Below are 11,675 nucleotides of genomic sequence, written 5' to 3' on the forward strand. Positions count from 1 at the left end.
CTACTGTCACATGTCGAAGTGTGTGAGTGGGTGTTTGTGAACTAAAATGCACCACTTATATTTTTTGTGCATGCGTGCGTGTGTGTGTGTGTGTGCGTGTGTGTGTGCGTGTGTGTGTGCGCTTGTGTGTGTGTGTGTGTGTGTGTGTGAAGCGCCTTCAATGAAGGCTCTAAATGCACCATTTATCATTTTTGTGCGGTGTGTGTGTGTGTGTGTGTGTGTGTGTGTGTGTGTGTGTGTGTGTGTGTGTGTGTGTGTGTGTGTGTGTGTGTGTGTGTGTGTGTGTGTGTGCAAGCACAAGGTCAGATATATATAGGGGTGTCTATTAGCTCACTGAGTAGAGCGGGTGACCAGTGATCTGAATGACAGCAGTTCGAAACCCCAGCCTCTACTGTCATAATGGTGAAATGTGTGAATCATTGGATGTCGAGCTGTAATGGCACTAGAAATGCACCATTTATCATTTGTGTGCATGTGTGTGTGTGTGCGCGCGTGCATGCGTGCATGTGACACTGTGAGTCCCCATGCTATCTTATTTGACAGTCAAAGCTCTAAAAATGGAACATTTATCATTTTTGTGCATGTGTGTGCACGTGTGTGCACGTGTGTGTGTGTGTGTGTGTGTGTGTGTGTGTGTGTGTGTGTGTGTGTGTGTGTGCATGTGCTCAGTCAACAGCGATGTGTTTGTTCCCCTCCAACACGCCCTTTCTGTAATGCAATGTTGTTTTTTGTGTGTGTGTGTGTGTGTGTGTGTGTGTGTGTGTGTGTGTGTGTGTGTGTGTGTGTGTGTGTGTGTGTGCATGTCACAGTATCACAGTGAGAGTGAAGTGTTGCTGCCCCCTGCTGGCCTCCTGACAGACTGCACACAGACTGCTGTTTGTATCAGACAGACAATACTACCATCTGGTGGGGCCCTTTTTGTTGTTATGAATGTGGCCAAGTTGAACTAAAGTCAGCGTGCGTCTCCGCACGTTTTCACATCTTGTGACAAAAGTATGCAAGATCGAAACTCAAAATTTTGGGGGGTAAGAGAAAACAACCTCAGCTTTCCAGAAATGTGCTGCATGTTTGCATAACGCCTTTATTACAGTCAGTTACAGCTTCATACACGTTTTTTTTTTTCAAATGGCTCTAACTTCAAAACTAATTCCCAGGGGACATTTTGAGGGAAAACGCGCTTCACTGTGGGGCTTGTAACTAAAAAACTATACAAGATAAAAGCTCACGGTCTTTTTCAGGTGAAAGTATGCTTTCTAATCTATATATACAATGAAATTCACTCATATATGAATGTTTTGGGATTGGATTTTTGGATGGCAAAGTTCTGGCAAAATGGGCAATATTTGGCTGGTCACCCAACCCACCCAATTAGAGAAGCTGGTGGCACTCAAAGAGTTAACTAGAAAAGAAAATTTCAAAGAAATTATAAGTGTGCCTGCAGCTCGCTAAGTGTGTGCAACCTTGTATGTGTTAACATTAGCATCTTTGTTAGCATTAGCATTTGTTAGCATTAGCATGTGTTAGCATTAGCAATATGGTTTCTTGTTTTTAAGAAATAGGCTCCTCCCACAAGTTCCGCAAGGCGATTACGTTGTCCCGTCGCTCCCGAGATCGTTTGTGTTTCGTTTTGAGAGGGTCGTTCCCCCTGAAAAACACGTTTTGGCATGAAGCGGTTACGTTTTGCGCGTTTGTGGTGCCCCCTATGGGTCGAAGTGGACATGCTTTTGGGTATATGTTCAGTATAGCGCCCCCCACTTGTGGTTAAAATTTGGTGTTGACTGGATGTTTCGTTTGTGATTTATGGCTACTTCTTACAAAACGGGCTCCTCCCGCTAACTTTGGAACCCTGTTACGGAAGAACGGTATGGACTATCAAAATATCGTTTAAATATGTGTCCCAGCACCCCCAGCAGCTAGTCATCTCGGGGACTGTCATTATTCCCTGTAGCCAAAATGATTTTTTTTTTTTTTTTGCCCTTTTTTTTTTTATGCCACAACAGCATCTCATAATATCTAGGCTACATTTCACTTAAACGCCAGAGCTTAACTCTGCATGTAAATAAGACTTTTTTAAATTAATGTGAGAGATCGGTACATAATTCTGTTAGTCCTCCCAGTTTATATTAGCTAAAATGCTAACTAGCCAGCCTTTGTTAGCCGTTTGTAGCCAAATGCGGTAATATCGGGACTCCATTACTTAGCGAAGCAACCCACAGTATTTATCCCATTAATTTAATGCCACGTGTGTTCCAAATGAACAAGTATTAACCACGTAATGTATGATTTTGTGTATTATTATTTATTATTCTTCCGCCGTTCTTCCGCTGTTTCTTCTTCTACGCTGGTGAAATGATCCGTTCCTGCCTGGAGGCGTCTGTGACGTATGCGTTTGTCTTCTGTGAAGCTCCGGTGCGGAAGCTTCCTTTGTCACTGAGTTAGCTTAGCATTGAATAGATCAGCATCGTCCTAAACTATCTAATTCTAACGTTCAGGGTGTTTGTTTTTTTGGACAATAAATTGACAGCCAAGAAAACATGGATGGAATGCAATCGTTCACTCGCCGTCGGAAAGTTGACTTTAGAGTAGACTATTCTGGTTGACTGGCTATGAGTGGCTAACGGCTAACGCTAGCTAGCGTTAGCTAGCGCTAGCTGCAGCGCTAGCTGCAGGCTATAAACAAATAAAACGTGACCCAACTCTATTGTTGCTCTCTTCTACAAGCTCACAACGCGAGGCGGTTAAGCCTGTAGATTGTGTTTTATTATCAGGTCAAATAATCCTTCTGACTTAAGTTACACAAACACTGATTATGCTACATTTAGCACAGTTAGCCCTGTTGCACACGTCATAAATTCACTTCAACCTCGTGTTGAGCAGTTAATCCTATTTGCTACGTACGTCTACAAAAACCTTCATATTTCAAAGATAACGTGCTTACTGAAGTCTCACAGATGTCACAGTATGGTACGCTCAAGCAGAATTACCCGTATCTTTCGTATTGTTTAATAAACTGCATTTTAATCCGATCAGATGCCATTTTCTGTTGTTTTTCAGCCATGCGACCCCATCGGTTGCGAGGTGTACTGCACTTAGATACATTAATACCTTTTTAAGGAAACGACGACCGATCGGATTAAAATGCTCCTCATTAAATAATACGATCATTACGGGACATTCTGCTGGAGCGTACCCTATGGTGACATCTGTGAGCCTTCACTAAGCAATTTATCTTTGTAATCTGACCGTTTGTGTAGACGTATGTAGCAAATTGGTTAAACTGCTTCACGGTTGGCGCACTGTAGCGTCTTTACATTTAGCCCAATAATGCTTGAGATGCTGTTGTGGCATTATCTTTTTAGAGAGCAATAACTAAAGTTTAAAACATACATAAACCACTTTAGCCCTATGTTATACCAAGGCTATTTGAAAATAGACGATCTACAAGCTCACAACGCATTGCGGTGCGACGCGTTGTGAGCTTGTAGATCTGCTATTTTCAAACATTTTGTACTTTTACTTTTGGTACTTTAAGTACATTTGGATACCAATACTTTTGTACTTTTACTCAAGTACATTTTTTATTCTGGACTTTTACTTGTAACAGAGTGATTCTACATTGCAGAATTGATACTTTACTTTATTATAAAATGTTGGTACTTTTTCCACCACTGTGTAAACGTTTGTGTTCTCATGCCAATAAAGCTTCTTTGAATTGAAGATTGAATTGAAGATTGCTCCCCATGTGGCGGAGTCAGGTCATTGCAGGTTAGAAATTTATTTAAAACTTGAATATCTCAAAAGTCCTATTTCAGCATGGCATCATTCTATAAGCCATATCTTCAAAACTGTTGGGTCAATCTCCACAACCAATATATCATTTTGTAGCTATGATCCCCAGCTTTCAAATGAAATGAAAAAATGAAAATGAAAAAAATTGCAATGACTGGCTCCTGGGGAGATTGGGACACATATGTTTATCGCATGAGTCCATAGATCGTGTGTATCGATTTTTGTGACATTTGGAGAAAATATGTAGGAAAAGGAGCAAAAAGTGTGTTTTGAAGAAAATGGCGGAAAATCTATCCTGACGCAAATGGGCGTGGCCTATACGAGGAGATGCGTCATGACCCAAGGAATCCAGGGAAAAAGGAATTTTAATTTTCCGACCCACGGTTCAAGAGTTACAGGCCGAAAGGTAAAGTGGACTGTTATAGCGCCACCATGAGGCCAACTGACAAAATTATTTTTTATTTAATCCTTGATATCATTATAAATCTCCTCTCCAAGTTTTGAAACTGTAGCCCCTATGGTTTGCGAGAAAAAAAGATATTGAATGTGAGTTTTTGCGATTCCCATTATAAGTCAATGGGTAAAATTAATTCACTAATAAATTATTATCAATTAAACGATACAACTTTTCTCTTAGAAAAGTAATAGCACACCATTCCCGGCCGAGCCGCACGTTTTGATGTATATATTGCGGCGGTGGCGTAAATTGTGCGGCAGTTATTAGCGCACCAAATTTGTGGGATCATTATCATCAATTAATTAATTAATTAAGTATGGCGGATTACAATAAGTGTTTTGCCATTGCATGGCAGGCACACTTAATTAATGACTTAAGTATGGCGGATTACAATAAGTGTTTTGCCATTGCATTGCATGGCAGGCACACTTAATTAATAATGATTATTATGTAACCAGGGCAGGAATTTCCTGGAGGCCATGAAGGCCATGGCTGCCGTTGCCCCTAAATTTGGCCTTGTGCCCCTCAAACCAATGGCATGACCTGAGGCCACAGTGGCCTTAATGCCCCAGCTGACTGTACCACTTTCTCCTCTGTCTCTTTCTTTTCAATATGTAGATAGTAGACACCAGTGTCTTTTTTTGAGATTCTTAATCTCAATCCAGCGACTTTAATTGGGGCAGGGCTGAGCATGGATCAGATTGTAAATACCATAATTTATCTATTTCACAGCAGATTATGTTATCATCCATAACCCTTAAATTCAACAAATTCTTTCAATGGACTAAAATCTTGTTTTATTTGATGGCCTTCCTGCCCTGGCATTTGGCCTTTGTGCCCCTAAAAGGATGAAATTCCAGGCCTGAATGTAACTCTACAGAACATATATTATAATATTAATAATGATGTAACTCTACAGAACATATATTATAATATTAATAATGATGTAACTCTACAGAACATATATTATAATATTAATAATGATGTAACTCTACAGAACAGATGTAACAGCAGTGGCTCAGAGCCTGTGCCGGATGACCTAATGTCTCCCTCTCCCCCAGCCAAGGGAAATTCCCCTTTAGGCTAGTGGTTAAGATGCTGGCTTTCCCCATGGGGGACACAGGTACGATTCCCAGGCGTAACATTCTCTAGCATTGCTGAGCTCAGGATTATGGTTTTGTTTTGATGTCTGTTGTCCTTGAAAATGCTAATATTCAGGTCATGTTGATATTGTCTCATCAAACATCTTTCAGTCCTGAGTGTCATCTCCTGTGGACACGGTCAAGGTGAATATACATTTTATTCATTCACTCAGTGAAGATCATTATGGTGAAAGACTTGTCCTCTGTGTACAAATCCATATATGCTGCATCTCCAAAGGCTTAATTATACTTTCGTGGTTCCGCACAGCGAAAATGACTACAACCACACAACGCATCACAATGCAACGTGTTGTGAGCTAGTAGATCGGTGTGTGCCGCGTACATGTTCAGGTGATCAGCCCGTCTTAAAGATTTTATGACAACAAATTTTAATATTTTTTCATCACTGCTTTGTTTCATGTTTCCTGGCTTCAATTACAAAAAAAAAAAAAACTTTCAACATTCAGTGTTTTTTCTGTAGTCTGTAGTTTTTGGAATAATTAGGCTCAGAAAAGCGAGTTCATTGGCCTTTGGACGTACGGATCATCGTCCAGGGGAGGGTGTGGTTGTAGGGGAGGGTGTATCACCTTTGCTGTTACTTTCCACTGTGTTTGTAGCGTTCCGATGCACCATTTAACATATTAGTTGCGTTCCAAAAGAGGCGAAGATTAACAGGAAAGTGTCTGAACTACAACAACTACATGAATCTAGGTATCTTTGCAAGTCAAAAGGCCTCAGAACACAGAGAGAAAAAACGTGCCATGGCCCACTGGAGTGGAGTTTTCAGTTGAAACATTGTAATACACGTTTTAAGGACCAGGACAAAGACATATAGGGTATATGATTTGTTTCCATTGTGTTCTTTGGTCTGAGTGAGACATGCATTACAACAAAATACGGACAATACAGCAATAAATAAAACAATAGACTAGAGCTACACCGCCTACAGCATTAAACAAAAGGATCTCATTAACATAAGTGACCATACTATTCTGCAATGTTTTCTAAAAGCAATTTTTTTCCCATTTCGGTGGTGAACGAGGGCATGGCCAGGTCTGCAATGCATGGCTCTGGTTGGGTGGTTATGAACTTTGCTATGCTTCTATAAAGGCTTACAGAAGTATAGGGGAGCTGGTGATGTAGATCTTATGTTCAACTGTCTGAATCTGGCAACTGGCTGCCAGAGGAAGCCCACCCAATTATTATTAAGCTCATATGCCTTTTCGAATTTCGATCTAGATCTAAAGATCTAACTAAACTAACCCAGTAAGCCAAATGACGTCATAATGACGTTATGATGACGTCTTCTGGCGACGTTCAGGACTAGGCCAGATCACAGCCCATATGGGGATGATCATGACGTCATTTCCAGGACGTCATCTCCAGGACATGGCAGACCTTTTTTGTTCTACAGCCATTTTGGGTACTGAAAAAGCCGTTTAGATGACGTCCCGCTCAACACGTCATCATGACGTCTTTCAGTGACATTCAAGACTAGGCCAGATCACAGCTCATTTGGGGATGATTTGGACGTCATCACCAGGACATCTTATGGACGGCTTTGTGGTGACCTCAAACAGACACTTTGATGGCCAGTATGGGTGATGAAAAAGCTGTTTATATGACGTATTGAAAATTACGTCCAAATCATCCCCATATCGGCTGTGATCTAGCCTAGTCCTGGACGTCTTTAAAATACGTCATCATGACGTCTTTCAGTGACGTTCAGAACTAGGTCAAATCACGGCCTATGAGGGGATGATTTGGACGTCATCACAAGGACATCTTATGGACGGCTTTGTGGTGACCTCAAACAGCTGTTCATTAGCCAATGTCGGTGATAAAAAAGATGTTTATATGACGTCCTGGAAATGACGTCCAATGACGTTCAGGATGAGGCCTATATGCGGATGATTTGGACGTCATGACCCGGACATCTTATGGACGTTTTTGTGGTGACCTTAAATATCTGATATTACAGCCAGTGTGGGTGATTAAAAAGCCGCTTAGATGACCCTAGATGACCCCCCCCCCTCGGCCTGATCTGGCCTTGTTACAAATGCCCGTGTCATCATCGGGACATGGCGTTTTAGTGAGGTCAGATTGGGTCATTAAAATGGCTCTAAGGTAACATTGATTTAATTGTTTGCATAAGGGCACCCCACATTGAATGCGCAAGCATTAAATAGCAATGTGTTGCAAGGCGAGAGGTTTGGTTACCTGTCAAGTCATTACAACTCTCTAATGGAGGAACCAGCAACACACCCATACCAACACATACTATACTTAAGAATAGGAAATGGGGAGAGGGCTGACCAAACAAACAGACATTGACACTCGTGGTTTTATTAACAAATTACATAGAGCAACATAAATCACCAAATAACACCACAACAAAACACTAAACACATAACCCATAACATAACCCCCAAACACATTCCCTATTCAAATAATAACACAGATAAGAACAATAAAACACAGTCATTGTGCGCCCCAGTGCATGCTGGGTAATAGACTTCCTCTAGCCACTATAATGTCATTAAAAAGACGTCCATACGATGTCCAGGTGATGACGTCAAGATCACCCCTATATCGGCTGTGATGTGTTTCAAATATTTTTATTTGTTTTGCGTTTAAATATAGGACATAATGTCAATGTTTTTTTGTTTTTTTTTTCAAATGGAGGGTGTTTGTCAACTCTGTCAGCCATCTTTTCCTTGTGGGCACCTCCTTCCCCTTCCAGCCCATTAAAATAAGCTTAGCTGTGATTAAACCTTTGCTGATGTGCTCTTAGAGATTTTAACACTTCTGACACTCAAAAATCAAAAATGATTAATACAGGATCAGCTTGTAACTGTATTTCGAATATTCTTGAAAATAAATTACCGGTAAATATGTCAACCCAGAAGTCTTGTAGTTTAGTACAGAGTGCAAAGCTGTGCAACAGGTCAGCCTCAACCAACTAACATTTTTCGCAAATGGGGGGAGATGTTATGTAACCTCACTTTCGAATAATAGATCCTATGTATAACTTTAAACTGGATTAGACAGTGTCTAGCATTAAGTGAACACTTATGGACTTCTTCTAGACTGGAGTCCCAGATGTCATCAGGAATTGGTAGTCCTAATTCAGATAACCATTTAGTTTCGATCCTTGCCATGTCGGGGTGACATAGGCCTTGCAATCTGTCATACAGAAGGGATATGATATGATCAGAGCCTGTGCGCAGCCTTAAGCAGCCATCCAGTTTATCAGGAGTTGCATTTTCAAATCCAGGCAGATGCTCCCTTACATAGTTCCTAATTTAAAAATTCCTAAAGTGATGACTCCACGGCAGATCGTATCTTTTCCGGAGCTGCTCAAAAGAAGCAAAAGTCCCTTCTATATAAAGGTCACCAATGTTGCCTATACCCAATTCTTTCCAAACATTAAAGAAACCATCCATGTTCAAGGGAGCGAAAGGCGGATTAGATGCAATGGGTAGTAAAAAAGAAACTTTCCTGAGAGTAAAGTACTTTCCCAGTGTTTCCAGATTCTTATAGTGTTGTGTATGATTGGGTTGTGCCGGTACGATTTTTACCAATCTCCAGATAGTCCGGAGGATAATGACCAGATTTTAGGCGAATCGTTCACTTTTTCATACAAGCGTGAAAATTGGTACACTTGTACAGTTTGGGGCCCTGAAGAATTTCAGATAAGGAGCCATCGCAGAAACGCCCCCTGGTGGCCATGGTGGCCATTTTACTTTCCGCCATTACCAATTAATATATTTAACATCATAACTCCTGAACTAAACATGATAATACAGAATAGAGGATGTCTAGACCTATGTTTTGATGGTCAAGGATTCCATTAATATCATGTAAAACATCATAAACTGTCCAGGTGAATAGTTAATGGTCAATTTGGTGATGTTTTGAGGTAGTCCACTGGTTTTGTTCGAACATTTTTCACTTTTTCATAAAAAGTATGAAACTTGGTACACTTGTACAGTTTGGGACCCTGAACATTGTCAGATATGGAGCCATCACAAAAACGACCCCTGGTGGCCATGGTGGCCATTTTAATATCCACCATTACCAGATAATATAATTTGCGTCTTATCTCCTGAACCTAGCTCTGGTCCATCGCGTCTCCTCCCGGAGACGCTCTGACAGACCCGTCGGGAAATGGCTAGACTCGAGATTGTCGGCCCCTCCGAGCGCTCAACATCAGTCAAAATAAACAAAACTGTTTCACTACTCACCAAACCAAAGGTAGTTTTGCGTTGTTGAAAGTCTATTCTCCGCTCCGCTCTCCCCTCAGCACCCCACCTACTCTGTAAAATACATTATCTTGGGCATGAAATAAAGTGCATCCAACTCGACCGCCGCTTATCTCCGGGTTGTGAACCATTGTATCTGCGGTGGCCGCTAGGTGGCCTGAGGTGTGTGCGTTTTATTTCATGACAAAAATAATGTATTTTACAGAGTAGGTGGGGTGCTGAGAGGTTTACCACCGCGGAGAATAGACTTTCAACAACGCAAAACTACCTTTGGTTTGGTGAGTAGTGAAGTAGTATAGTTTATTTTGACTGATGTTGAGCGCTCGGAGGGGCCGACAATCTCGAGTCTAGCCATTTCCCGACGGGTCTGTCAGAGCGTCTCCGGGAGGAGACGCGATGGACCAGAGCTATCCTGAACCATACATCATAATACAGAATATGTGATGTCTACACCCATGTTTTGATGGTCAAGGATACCATTGATAATGTGTACAACATCATAAACTCTCCAGCTGAATAGTTAATGGTCATATATATTCATGGCGGAGGGGTCAACCGTGATACAACTGGATACGCGAATGACATCGACAAGTTGGACACCACCATAATGGTCTGGGCTTTAATTAACACCTGAGGCCCTTGAGAAAACACATGGTGATGTCATCCAATGGGAAAACCCTTGAAATAACACCGAGCGATGTCATTAACTGGGTGATGACATCACCCAGTTAACATCCCAGGCCATATATAAGGGCCACGAGAGGGGCCTTCTATGCCCGGAGCCAATCTGATGGGCATAAACGGGCATATGTCCAAAATCTTGAGGATTCCCTAGTCAAAAAATCCTATAGGATCTTCGAAATTTCCAATATAATCCTGGTTTTTCACAAATTTCCAATACAGTCCTATAGGATTCTATCTGTACTTTAGAAAATCCAATAGGATTTTGCAAATTTCCAATAGGATCCTATTGGGTTATATCTAACTTTGGAAAGTCCAATAGGATCCTATTGGAACTTTACACAATCCTATTGGATTTTGTAAAGTTCCAATAGGATCCTATTGGGTTATATCTAACTTTGGAAAGTCCAATAGGATCCTATTGGAACTTTGCAACATCCAATTGGATTTTGTAAAGTTCCAATAGGATCCTATTGGGTTATATCTAACTTTGGAAAGTCCAATAGGATCCTATTGGAGCTTTGCAAAATCCAATTGGATTTTGTAAAGTTCCAATAGGACCCTAGTCAAAAAATCCTATAGGATCTTTGAAATTTCCAATAGGATTCTATTGGATTTTGAAAATCCTATAGGATCATATTGGTTTTTACAAATTTCCAATACAGTCCTATAGGATTCTATCGGCACTTTAGAAAATCCGATAGGATTTTGCAAAGTTCCAATAGGATCCTATAGGGTTATATCGAACTTTGGAAATACAATAGGATTTTTCAAAGTTCCAATAGGATTTTATTGGAACTGTAGGATTTCTGATAGAAAAATCCTTTAGAAAATCCCATTAAGAATCCTATAAGAATCCTTTACAGTTTTGGAACAGATCCTATTGGATATTTGCTTATAGGATAATAATCCTATAAGAAAAAAATCCAATAGGATAGAAAAATCCTTTAGAAAATCCCATTAAGAATCCCATAAGAATCCTTTACAGTTTTGGAACAGATCCTATTGGATATTTTCTTATAGGATAATAATCCTATAAGAAAAAATCCAATAGGATTTTGTAGGGGAAATCCCATTGGATCCTATAAAATGTCAAATAGGACCAAAAACCCATCCTTACCAACAGGAGCTGTGGCGCAGAGGATCAGGGCAGGATTCAAGCACCGGAGGTCGTAAGTTCGAATCTCGCTCAAGATGTCAATGATAATGTCAAATCTAATACTGTATGTCTTAACACTGATAGCCTGATAAATCAGTCCGCACAACACCACCCCCTGTTGGTGGGTGGCAGCCAGACAAGGCACCTGAGGCATTACAGTACCACAAAGATGTACAATGCCT

The sequence above is a fragment of the Nannobrachium achirus genome (assembly GCF_963921795.1).
Source record: "Nannobrachium achirus genome assembly, chromosome: 4".
Lineage (NCBI taxonomy): Eukaryota > Metazoa > Chordata > Actinopteri > Myctophiformes > Myctophidae > Nannobrachium > Nannobrachium achirus.